General features: G+C 32.8%; 1 long non-coding RNA gene across 3 annotated transcripts in view; it reads right to left on the bottom strand.

The window, feature by feature from the left end:
* Positions 1-14,007, bottom strand: part of LOC136569301 (uncharacterized) — an 83,110-nt gene that overhangs the window by 56,091 nt on the left and 13,012 nt on the right. The gene's annotated exons all lie outside the window — the stretch shown is intronic.

Raw genomic sequence — 14,007 nt, forward strand, 5'->3', positions numbered from 1 at the left:
CAAGATGTACCCCTTGTACAGATGAGATTAGAATTTGGCCTTTTAACCTCAATTAAGCTCCATGCGCACATAACATCATACCATGAAAGTCAGGATAGCTGAAATAGGTCGTCTGCATGAAACACTATCAGTAGGAAAATGTTTAGACAGTGATTTTTAGAATGTTTAGGACTAAGATTGCCTTAGTTAAGTCAGTGGCAGTCTTACATATTCATCAGCAGTGTCCCTGGGCAGAATGCTGAATTTAGAGCAAATCTGGGTGTATAGTTCCCAGAGCCAGTTTACTTAAGAAAAAGTTACTTAGAACATATGCTAAAGTAAAGAATGAGATTAGGGGCAATGTTGTCTTTGAGGCCTTTCTCTGGCCGAAGAATTAAAAAAATACTACTTTTTCACTTATGGCCTAAAGAAGACCCAACAGCCAAAATATCACCTTTAACTTCTATTTCTGAGTATCACTTCTATTTGGTGTCAATTCTTCTTTCATTTTCCAACTTTCATACAGCTACCTCTCTATCAGTATCCAATTTTTATGAGACATCAGGTACTTTCTTCTGTAGGAATCTCACAGTGATGTCCACCAGGCAACTGATATTTTTAGCAGAAACTACTATTAGCGTCAGTGGGAAATTCTAATTAAAAATCCATGTCACAATCTGACCCAAAATGAGTGAAAAATTCTTTGTGAAAGTCAAAAAATAAATGACATTTTAATTCAAAATTGGATGCTTTGGATGAGCTCCTAGAAGTGTACACTGAAGAGTATGCATCGTCTTTGGCTTTTGACTACTTTCCAGGTACGTAGGGAAGAACAATCAGATTATAAGTGGATTGAGAAGCAGAAAAAAGAAATTCATATCAATTATCTGTGTGGAGATTTTTGCCCTATTTTCTTCCACACATTTCATGCTTTGTAAAAAAAAAGAAATGCAATTATCCAGTATTTAATTTCGATTGTTATTACTTTAGAGGTATAGTTTACATTCTTAACATATCCCTACATACTTTTAATTTCAAACAACTGTTTCACCACTGACACATTGACAATATCATATTCACTGGCATCTATTTTCATATTGTATGTTGAAATATTTTTTTGTTAACTATTCAAAAATACCACCTTTTTTAAAACACTATTTTGATTTTGTTTAAAATTAGTAAATTAGATATATATATATATATATATATATACATATATATATATATATATATATATATGCTGATTTTGGTACCTTGTAGCTTCATTTTTGAGATTAATTTTTAAATTGTAAAATCTACTGATACTTGTGAAAATTAGAAAAATCACTGTTGTGTAACAATGAACCTTTTATTTTCCACATATTGAATTAAGTGTGGAAGTAATATTAGAATACCTAAACCACTAGTTTGAAAGATTAATTTGGAAATTAATCTTTGACACAAAATACATTCAGCAGCAACAAATTTTTAAACCTTTTTATTTACTCCTGAACTGGAACGTCTATAATTTTAAATTGCCTTTATGCCAAACATGGAAAAAAACTTTGCAAAATGTTGCACTTCAAGTGGAAAAATAATTTCCCTCCTTACTTTAGACACTGTAGTCTTACATGAGCATGTTTCTGACAATATTTTTCACTTTATTAAGTTAATAAGCATCAAGCAAGTAAGCAGGATTTATTTTGTGGTCATGGTGTTTGGTATTTGGGTTTGGTGAGGGGGCATTTTTTTTTGTTAGTTTGCTTGCTTTTGTTTTCTTAAAGATGGTTGTTTTCTTTTTTATAATTTAGGCTCAAGTTCAGAACAAGCTTTTTCAATGAATTAAAATGGCCACATTTAATAGCCACAACAATTTCAGACTTGCAATCAAAAAACGTAGGGACTCTGCTCATTGAACGAAAGTGCTGTGCAGGGAGAATCAAACATTGTAAAACTAATTCATTAGAACTAATGTAGAAATTTGTGTCTGCACTACTATCTGTATAGAATAATAGGTGGGAATCTAGAAATGCTGGCTTTAGCTCAATTTTTACTCACATGAATTACCAGAAAATATTGCCAAGCTTTATGGTGACTGCCATGATTAAAATCACTTTTTAAAGAAAGATGCAATCTTTCTTAGCTCTTCATTTGTATAGGCTGAGAATCTGCCAGATTTCTGAGCAGGGGAATCAATAGGTTTGCTTAAATTGCTCGTTGTCATAATAGAATCTTGCTCTTTATTACTCAGCTACATTTTATTTTTTAGTCACCTAATCACCAGTCTTGACTTAATTCTATTTTCCAAACTAATAAAAGTGATGTTTGAAGTAGAAATATAAGTGAGGAACTGTAAAAAAAGGGAAATTGATGCTTAGTTTTCCGATTAACTTAGGCAAGAATACATCTACACAAAGAAATTAAATTTAAAGTCACATGCCATGTATTAACTCAACAAAGATATTTTTACTTGAATTTAGTATTTATTATATTATACCTAGTATAAACTAGTTATGTTAACTAGCATGCTCAATTATAATTTTAATTTTTGTAATTTTAAATTATTTCTGATTTCTTTCTTTCATTTAAATCTATTTCTCATTCTTTTCTTTGTGAGAAATAAGTGTTTGTGTTTCTAGAACACAAATGCAACAGTAAAATTATCTACATTCTAGAATTAATAAAAGTAATAATAAATTTATAAAAGTAATGATGAATTAAATAATAAATTTAATTTAATAATAAAAGTAATATAATAAAAAAAGTATTTAATAATAATAGAAGTAATTTCCCTCTTATTTCTTATTTTGGCATTTTAAAACCAATTGTAATATCAAGTATTCCCATATGCAAATATTGCACCATGTTTCCTTAAAAGTCTTGCAGTGCTGTTATTTTCCTTTGTATAAAAGATTGTTAAGTGTACAGGCACTTTCAGCCATGCAACTACAACAACATGTCTAGAACTTGATTAGACAGGAGAGAACTAATCTTACCTTTGATGCCATGAAAGAATATTAGAATGCAGAGTGATATGTTTTAATAAGAGTAAGACCAAATATTTTCGTTTCTTTCCTTTTTTTTTTCCCTGAGTAATATCAAAACACTTCAGCAAACATGAAAATTTTCAATAGTAGTTTTTTTTCCCTCTCCAGATGTGTTCTCAAGCACTTCCATTCTTATGTTCTTCTCTTCTGACCTCATTCAACAAAAACACAGTGTTTGTCCCCAGTGAAAGGAAGAATTCTTCAGTAAAAGGCAGGATAGAACCATGTACAGCATATAGCCAGGGTATCTGATCTGATATCCTGCAGCTCAGCATTTAGGTTCTGTGCTTGACTGTTTTATCATCAATATTGCAAGACTTTAGATATTCACACAGTACATTTCACAGTTAGGAGAAAGAAAAGCCACTTCATTGCTCACTAGTAAACTACAACAATATTTACAAAGAGCAAATCAATACAAACCTTGACATTTAATATATGTCCAGGAACATTTTTTTGACATGCTGGATTTGTGTATAATAATAATAATCACAAATGCAAAGTAGAATTCTTTGGTTATTTTAATATTGCATCTAGTAAACTAAAACTTAAGAGTATGTCCTTCTTACTAGGGAAAGGGTATAGTTCAGTATACAAAAATAGTTTTTATCTCTGTGGAGTGTTTAGGATAAAGGCTTCAGCACCAAGAAAAAATAAGGAATTTTAAACTTGACTCAGTTGTAAAATAATCCCTACTTTCTGTCTACATAAGGAATGCACCATCTAAGCTCTCCCAGACTGATGGGAGATTTGACCACCCAGTAACAGAGCTGACTGATTGCCCAGTATTTAATTGTACTCATATGAATTTCTTCTAGGTGCTCCATCAGAAGACTGAGATTGTCGGATGGAAAGTGGAAGCATACCCCAGCTCAACTAATGGCAGTCAACTAAAGAGCTCTCACTTATCTATTTTCCCGATCTGCTCTGGTTTTATGGAGACTGGTATTAAAGCTCAGAAAGGAACAGTCAAGTTTTATCTGTGGGCTATTCTGTCAGAAATTCCTGATATCCTACATGATATTTCACTGATTGCTAGATTTGGGTCAGAAAAGAAATTTCCTTGAGGGCACATTGACTCTGTCTTGAGATTTGATTTTATTGTTCTTTCCTCTGCATTTGAGAAGGGAAATTATGGTCTTTCAGCTGCTGAATGTCTATTACAAGATGCTGAACATTCTCAGCTTCTATTAAAATTAAAATCAGCATATCACAGAAGCATGAAAGTTTTGAGAACTTCAGTTGATCTACCTAACCTATCTTCACTGAAAAGAGAGTTGTCACCTAAATGTGCAGCTAACATGGGAAAAAATGCAGTTACCAGTACTCAGAATGATAAAACATAAAATCAGACCAAGATCCAAACTGGCTCCCAAGCAGTGCTGAATATGCTCTTGAGCATATATGTTCTTTGAGGCCATGTCTGAACAGAAGACTAATTTTGGCAAAATAATATAGCAGATGTTTACCAGTTATTCATAAACAATGCTGAATATTCCTTAATTATACATGTATAAATAAACTCCAAGTTAGATAACTGCAGTAGCAACTCAGCTGTGCCCATTATTGACTCAAGATGATGGCACATTAGGAATTTCCCAGTGAAAATATGTACATTTAAGTCTTTCATGAAGAATTTCAAATTAAAAAGAAAAATATTTTGAAAAAACAATAATTCCCTCAAGCTTTCTTAATATATAGAAAATTACTTTTAAAAAGACATATAATTTTGGAGGAAGGTTATCTCTCAAGGTCTTCTGAAAGACAGTTACAGAGTTGAGAGATTACCCTGCTTAAAAAAATAATAAAAGCCTCCAAATAGTGAGCTTCACAATGAAGTGTACCTTATATTATTATTAATAAACATTTATGAAGAATTTTACAAATGAAGTGCCTTCTCTCCATCTATGTATACCTATACATTTTATACATTAATGTAAACATTTGAGACTACACATATAATTCCTGACATACACATATATACATGGTAAGCATTTAGTAAGGATACTGTATTACTTTCAATATCTTCACAAATAAAAATAGGAAAAGGGTTTTTTTTGATCCTGATTTATAAGTTAAGATCAACAGATCACATTTTGATATTGTAGAATCTCCATAATGTTATATTTTATTTCATTACTACTTGAAATTTACATTTTATGGAATATTTTAAATGGCAATTAACATACAAAGACAAGTTTTAAAATATGTTAGAATTCTTCCAGTATTCTTAACTGATTAAAGGAAATTTGATGTTATTTCCTTCAATAGGTTTTTTGCCTTTGTGAGGAAGACTTGTTTGTTTTGTGAAATATTGACTAAAATGTAGTTTACCGATCTATAATCTGCCCCAAATTTTCTGTACAGAAAAGCTTATAACTAAGCTATACACACATTTTATACCTAGCTAGAAGAGAAATCATGTAGCAAAACCACAAATTGTGTTGTTTTGTTAAATTTACTCAAAGTAAACTTTTTCTTTACTTAGTAAGTTTCAGACCTTAGCATTTTGGAACAGCAGTTCCAAAACTCTACATTTTGTTGTAATAATCCATTTCTATCCAAATCCATATATATTAAGTATAAATTTATCTGGAACTTTAACCTAGATTGTAAAAAATAAATTTCACAAATGCATTGTAGAATGAGTCTTCATGGTAAGATTATAATAAAACTTATTGTAAATTAATGTGTAAATACACTCAATTGCTGTATAAAGTTTATTCTTAGCTTTGCAATGCTTTACATTCTGACTTACTGAAGAGCCTCTCATTTTACCCATCATGGCACATTTTTTTCCTCTTTAAGAACATACCCTTTATAGCCTTTCCTGCTGTTTGGTAGAGTGAACCAACCAGAGAAACTGGATGTACATAATATATGTGGGGCTATTTTTTGACAATCTTACGTCCACAATCCCTACCATATTAGTTAGGTTGACCTTAGAAAACAAACTTTCCAACCTTAATCCTCATTTAAATACTGAAAAAATGCATTAAAAAAAATTTAAAAAAAAATTTTGTTGTTGTTATTGTTGTGTTGTTGTTTTGTTATTGTTACTGTTATTGGCAAAACAGGGCTGGCAAACCTGAGTGGAGCAAATAAATAATTTGATTCTCTTCCCATTTTTAAATCACGGCAAATACAAATTAATTCTATTAAGTGTCACTAGGGACAGCTAAAGTCAATAGGTCAGACAATGCCCTGTTTTTTTTTTTTCTAACACTGATGCCCTCGCTACAAAAAGATCATCTTCTCACTTAGTTACCCTAAAGGACAGCAAAGCTCTCATCCCAAGACCAGCAGCTATGCTCTCTGTGTTTAATTCTGACAGCAAAATCATCCTCTGCACTGGTATGGAGGAAAAAATAGCAAGCACAGAATATCTGAGGGGGAACAAGAAATGAAATGTGGAGAAACTGCAAGAGACAGATCGTGTGAAAGCTATGCCCACACTTTCACCAACCTTTTGTGACATCTAATACACACCAAGATATAGTTGATATAGGCATCATGAAATGTCAAGGCAGTATTTGAGCAAAAAAGACTGTATGAGAAAATGCGTAAGACAACCCACTGATTTTGTCATGCCTAGTTACTATTGGAAATTATAAGGAAAAAAAAAGTTAAAATAGATTTCCTTACAATTCAGAATATTCTCTGATACTGTGATTCTGTGATTTAGTGTTGATGGCTCTTTTTTCCCACTTCTATTTCCTTTTTAAAAAACATATAATTTTTTATTATTTTTTAATGTGGCCTCGGCCAGGTTTCGGGGTATACCCATTGGGCTGCCACAGGGTCCTGGATAGTGCAGTGCTGTTCAGCAGAAACTGTCCAAGTTCCCAAGCAGCTCCCAGGCACAGGCTACCTTAGCAAGCTTAGGTGATATCAGCTCTTTTGTGATTATCAGCTCATTTTGCAACTTCAGCTCTTTAGCTTGCTAAATGCCTTAGGCAGATGCAGGGAGAGAGAGGAGAAACGCTGTATTAGGTTCTGCAGGGGTGTCTTTATTGAATCTTCTGCGAAGGTTCTCAGGGACAGCTCTTCTGCCCAACTGGGCAAAAGTAGGGGTTTTTAAAGGATACAGGAGTTTTAGAAATTGTCCAATAGTAGGGATCAAAAGGAAAGTGACCTAAGCCCTTTCCTAAGTCAGAAAAAGGAGCTTCTAAGGTCCAGTCATCATGACTAGGCATTTCCTATCTTAGGGTGCTGACCGCCAGGGAGGCCTTGCAGGCCCTGTGCCTGCTACAATTTTTGAAAGGTCTTTTTTTTTCTCTCTAATTTGGCAAACAATGACCAAAGAAGTTCTGCACTAGAATAAATTCTCTCTAGGTAGTTCATTCTATATTGTACATAAAATATAATCTATATTGCATATAGTCTATGTACATGTGTGTATAATTATAGACAGATAGATATATGTATGTAATTATAAATGATGGACAGCAGTGATGGTGCCAGTAAGACATAGAGAACAACTCAGAGACACCAAGTCAGCTCTCATAGCATACTGTCAAAGTGCTTGAATTTGGTGGGCTGGATTACATTCTTCTTATTGAACAAGGCAGATAAACATTCCTGCTTTGCTAAAACTGAAAGTTAAGGATGAAACCAGGACAGATCTCTCTGAAAATAACCTGGCCTGGTATTCTGTCAATGTCTACACAAATACAATAAATATTTGACACTCAGTAATTTTAACGTTGTACAGACATTCATAAAGAGATCTTGATTTTGCAATAGTACCAACATCATTCATTGACTTCAGTAGAAAGATGCAAGCATCTTTAAAAGACAGTGCAAACTGCCAAACCACAAAAATTTAAAGATACCTTTTTTGACCATTGTATTTGTAATCATGTTGCTATAGCCCACAATATAATGACACACAATATGTTGTATTTGTACTTCATGCACTCACAGAAAGGACTAATTCATACACTGTGTTACCAAAAACTGTGAAAAAAAAGACAAAGGCAGTAGATATCTATAGAATGTCAAATAAATGGGAGTAATGTGCCCATATCTAATATAATTAGACCTTTGAGATCAACACCTCTTAATTTCTGATTTTTAAAATTTATATTTCAAGATAATATTTGTATTCCTATTACTCCAGTGATGGTGTCTGGGCAGCAAACACTATCAAAGTAAGTCTCTATTATATGCACTTCTCAAAATGAGCATGCAGACAAGCTGTCCACATTTATCTTTAGAAAACATTTTATTTGAAGATTAGCCTGAGGTGAAAATATCACCTGGAATCAAATCTAAATCAAAACTATCTAATATAAAACTTTAGAGATGAAAATAAGATTGAAGAGCTGATCTAGTCAATCCTCTCAATTGTAACATACAATAAGTTCTCTGGAGTATTCTTTACTCTGGATTTAAATGGATCAGTCTATGGAGTCAACATTATTTTCTTTCAATCTAACCCACCATCCACCTCCTCACTAGGAGTTTTTTAGATACTCAGACAACAATCTCCTGTGCTTACATTCTTAATTACCTTTCCTAGGTACATAGTTGATCACATCAGCATGGCCCTAATGTTACATGGTGTTTTGTGTTTTATTGGCCAACTTTTGGTTAACCTTAAAGAAAACTCTGGGTGTATACAAAAAATGACCAACACAATGGCTTTTGGCTGCTGAAATTATTCCTTATCCAAACACCCACACATATTTCCCTTGATCATCAGTTAGTCACTTCTCATAATCTTTTCTTTTGAAGCAATGCCTCCATTCTGTTATTTTTATAGCTTTTTCCATTTTATTCTCTGCATCTTCTCCATTTGAATTACTATACATCTTTTTTAACGGCAAGTTGTATTCTAGATAGTCTAATATTCCTATGCCAAAAGTATGGGGTCCCAACAGGATGTTTTAAAATACACTGCATATGAGGGGTTGCAGCCATTTCTTTTTTTGTGTTTGTATTTTTTTTAAATCACATTTTATCCTTGTAACTTGTTCTCTTCACCCTTTGGTCTCTTTCAATTACTCAGTATCTGTATCTATTGAACATTTATTTCTGTTTCAGATTTTTTTTCCACTCACATACTTATTGCCATTTTTTTACTTGTTAAATCTTACATCTAGGTTTCCAGAAAATACTGATAACCTGTCTTGATAATGATGATTCTTTTACTTTTCCTACAAGTTTTCATAGCATCTCAAAATATAGTAACCTGAGTTGTTTCCTTAGCACTCTCCAAATTATTTAATAAATATGTCCAGATTTAAATTCAGTATTCTTATACCTAGATAACAAACTTTCTTAAAAATACTAGTGTCTGTAATTATTTAAGGGGTTTTTTTGAGAGGGGGAATATTATTAATATTTTTTAATTATTAGAACATTAAAATTGCATGCTCTTTAGCTTATTTTTGGGTTAACTCATCATTTTGTACTTGAGAATTCAAATGTTCTGTGGTCTTTAACACTATGTAACTGGTGGCAAGTTAGACACAGAATTGGGATTCACCTGAGGGAGCTAAGCTACAGGGATGAAACATTAAAAACCAAACAGTTTAAAACTGAAAATACAGAAGATTGTATCCATTCATGAGAAATACCAATTTTATGTATGATAGCATGAACCTAAGACTCTGTTTTAGCAGCTCCTAATTATAGGAGATGCTGAATTTAAAAGACACCATAAGACAATAAAGACCGCCTGGAAAGCAGGGACCTTACAGGATTGGGCTCAATGACTGGGAGCATATTTTTTATTTTTTATTTTTTATTTGATAGGCCTGTATTTGATAGACTACATTCCTACAGATACTTGAATATACACTGCTTAATAAACACTTATAAAAATATATACAAGCTTATTTTTTTATAATTGCAAGTGGATTGACATTTTTAATTTCACTGAGAAATTAAACCTTTATGTTATATATAGTATCTTATGTTTCTTGTGTGTATAGCCAGGGAATGTTTCTGTATATTATATGTTTCTAGGAAAAATGTGATGAAATGGCTGACTTTCATTTCTATGAACTGGCATATATCCTCAATGATACTCTATCCATTTTGCAGGTGTTGAGAGACAAGAGCAAAACAAGCGAATATTTCTAAGCAAAATGCTTCAAAATGGTATACTTTTGAAGAAATATTTCAAAAATGTACCACATTTATGCTCAAAATTGAGACTTTCCCTGGGAGAATTTACATGTTTCAGCATTGTCTATCAGCAGCATTTAGAGCAGGAGTGGTACCTTTCAAATGCAGCATTTAGAATTCACCACTTGTCATTACATGTAGCTATATGTTCAAGAGGCTTGTAATAGTAGCCTTTAAATAAACTGCAGACTGTTAGAGGTTTTCTGTTACCCTTTGAAATTCTTAATGATTAGTTGTATCCAGTCTTTTATGCCACACTTAAGGTTAAATTAAATAACTAAAATATACCTACAAGAGAAAGAAAGACTTTATAAATTTTAATTCAATTTCTGAATTTCAAGGTTTTTCAAAATAATAACAGATGTTTTGATTTTCTTTTGTTGTCACACTAGAATGTGACATACACTTAAAAAAAACAGTAGATTTTTATGGGAATAATCAGTAAGCATGACACAAGTAAATGAGCTATTTTCTATGCATGGCTGGCAAAAGTGCTAATTAAATAGTTGGTATTCAAGGCTATGCTCCTTCATTGTTTAGTGACATACAAATCGAGTGATGTGTGCCAGCAGACATTTTAAGTTGAATGTTTTCTCCTCTATCTTCTTTGCCATGAAATGGAGGCACCATGATAAGAACACTAGTGTAAGCAAAACACTGAAATATGCTTTAGTAATGTTTTAACTATGTAGTGTCACTAGTAGTCTAGTTTTCTAACGAATTTTTAATTTCTTTCCTCACATGAGGACATTATGAGTTATTACTAATGCATATTAGATCATATACAGGAATCGTTTTGTCACTAAATTTACATAAAATGGCTAAATGCCAATGCACCAAGTGGGGCTTACTATATCTGGTACAGTAAGTATGCCTCTGCAGGTTTTCTGCAATCAATTTCCAGTATTTCATCAGCAGCCAGACAAAGGTCTTTTCTGAAAAGGGAAAATAAAAGCTATTGTGCGTACCCTGAGATCTGATGATGCTACAGGGTGATTAGAACCCAGTCTGGAATTAAAATTTGCATGAGACTGAAAAGAAAGTTCTTTTGCAGATATAGCTAAATGGACAGCCTAGTGCTTCTAATAACCACCAGGCTGCTTATTGAGGCTTTCCACATTTAGTACTGAATACTGACTTGAAAACACACATAACCCATTGTTTTAATTTTGCAATTACTGATGTATCTCTGACACTCCTCTTAAATCTACAGCCGCTGAAATCTTGCCATCTCCTCTCTGTTCCTCAGTGTAATTTAAAACTGCTGTTCTTCTCTTACTATAACATACACTCACCTTTCACCCATATTAACTCTTCCCTTCTTGTCCTCTTTCTAATAGAAATTCCATATATTAGCCAAAATATATTATAATTGATAACAAGTTTACAGTAAGAATGGCACCATTGTTGTAATATTATTAAGCCAAAACAAACTCCTTACAGCTAATGAAGGAAACTTGGTTCTCTCACTCTTTTTTATTTTTGATATCTGGAACATTTTTTGATCTGGTGCAAAAAAAAAGTGCTATTTAAAAATAAATGTATGCTTTTCCCTACACTTATTTTGAATTAGTCTTGATAAATAATTAAGTAATTCATAATATATTATTTAGATGCAATGGTTTTATGAATTCCAGAGGTATTTCAACTACAATTATAATAATTTATTTATCAGTAAAAAATTTACATAATCACACTTCCAAATCCAGCAGACTGAAGAGACATCAGAAGGACATCCAGGAATGTGCATAATGACTGTGGGCATTAGATTAACTTAATAATATAGTGCTGTGCAAAATGTTATAATATATTACATAGCTGTATATGATGAATAATTTTTAAAATATGAAAGCAAATAATCACTTTGTCTTTTCAGTTTTATTTTAAGCAAAAGACAATATTTGCACACAGACCAGGAATTAAACTATTCTGTAGGAAATACTTCCTACAAAACTGGAAGAAAACAAACTAAAATATAATTTATAATATCATCCTAGAGTCTCTCTCCAACTATTGTGGGAAATGTCAATTTAATTGTAGTATCATTAAATGGTTGCTTGATTTTTTGTAGTTTAGTCTATCTCATTAATCATCAGGGATAAAGAACAATGCAGGGAAAAATGGAAGTTTTTGATACTGTCAATACTCACAGTCCAGGGACAGAGGTGACTTACTTCTGGTAACTGTGTTATGGATCTGTGTTATGGAATTGTGTTAACTATGAATATTGCCTCAGCACATGAAGTCACAGAATCAGAGAATCGCTAAACTAACTAAGCTGGAAAAGACCTTTTGGAGACAAATGAGGTAGACCATGTGGATATGATGGAACATAGTAAACTCACTTCATGACAGTGCAAATGCTGATACAGATTGTAGGTTTCCAGATTCAAAGTTATGAGTTTGTATATGCCAAATGTCCATGTAAATAAAAAAGGATCTGCTTAGCTGTCATATGAGCCCAGCCATATAAGAATTATGGGAATTTAGAGGAAGACATAAATTCAATATTCATAAATTTCCTGCAATATATTTATATCCAGTGGTAAGATATTGGTAACACTTAAAATCCCAAGTACTCAGCTGAAGAGGAATCTCTACAATGTATGCTTACACTAGTTACAGCCATAGAGAGATTGTCTATTTTGAAACAATTTTCCAAAGTGAAAAATAAGTGAAGAATTATCTCTTGCTCTCTCAGCCTGTACCACCACCAGCTGTACCTTCCAACACACCTAGAGTGAATTCTGACATGATACAGCAGCAATTGCTTTCTGTGATAGAAAATAGCAAAAGAGAGTAATTCATATATATGTATATATATATGTGTATGTATATATAAAGAGAGAGAAAGAGAGAGAGAGTGCTAATTTAAAAAAGAAAGCTAATTTTACCTTTTCTGGTCTACCACAACTGCTGCTGAATTAGATGACAGGAAACTGTATATGTGCAACACCATCCTTTCTGTGCAGGTTTTCTGTTACTGACTCCAGCTCTCCCATACAAGGTTACTGTAGGTTAGATTCCAATTACATTAAACCAGTACTGTTATTCTGATGATAATTATATTATTTTATTACACCCTAAAATCTTGTTTCTTAAAGATAGTATTCTACATGACAATAATGCTGGAGTATTTTTTATGTTAATGTCCCTTTCAGCCAACTGATATTATTAACAGAGACATATTTTTTAAAAATCATTGTTAAATAACTATTATATGCCCCTTTTAATTGACACTTGAGAGCTTATTCTGAAGGAAAAATTATCCCATTCAGACTATACAGGTTCTTTTTCAAAAGGTGAAATGCTGCTCCTATTTGAATCACAGACAGATTTACCAGGTTTTGACCCAAAGCACAAAATATTAATTTTTCCCAACAAACTATTCTAAGACTTTAAAGAAGACAAACTGCTGACTGTCTCACATACTCATTTACTTATAAAGTTCATTTTGACCTGGCTACTACTTTCCCCATGCTGAGGTACAAACGAGAGGTCAAAAGGTTAAGCAGAAGGGGATTCCTTATCACAATTCCCTGTGCACTGGCAGTTTCCTTACTTTATTTATTATGTTGGTGTGCTGATCTTGCTCCCTTCGGCAACCCTTCTCACCCACCTCACAGTACCATCAAAACCATAATAGTAATTAAGCAAAAATATCTGTGTTCTTATCACACACTACACTTTGGCACAGATATTTGAATAATCAGCGTTGAGGAGGAGTGAATACCCAACCACTATTAATCTTGGGCCTGTCCTGGCCAGTTCCAAAAGCTGGACTTAAATGATCTTTGTGGGTCCCTTCCAATTTAGGACATTCTATGATTCTGTGCTTCAGATTTTAGTAATAGCTGAAGGAACT

Source organism: Molothrus aeneus, chromosome Z (genome assembly GCF_037042795.1).
Source record: "Molothrus aeneus isolate 106 chromosome Z, BPBGC_Maene_1.0, whole genome shotgun sequence".
Taxonomy (NCBI): Eukaryota; Metazoa; Chordata; class Aves; order Passeriformes; family Icteridae; genus Molothrus; species Molothrus aeneus.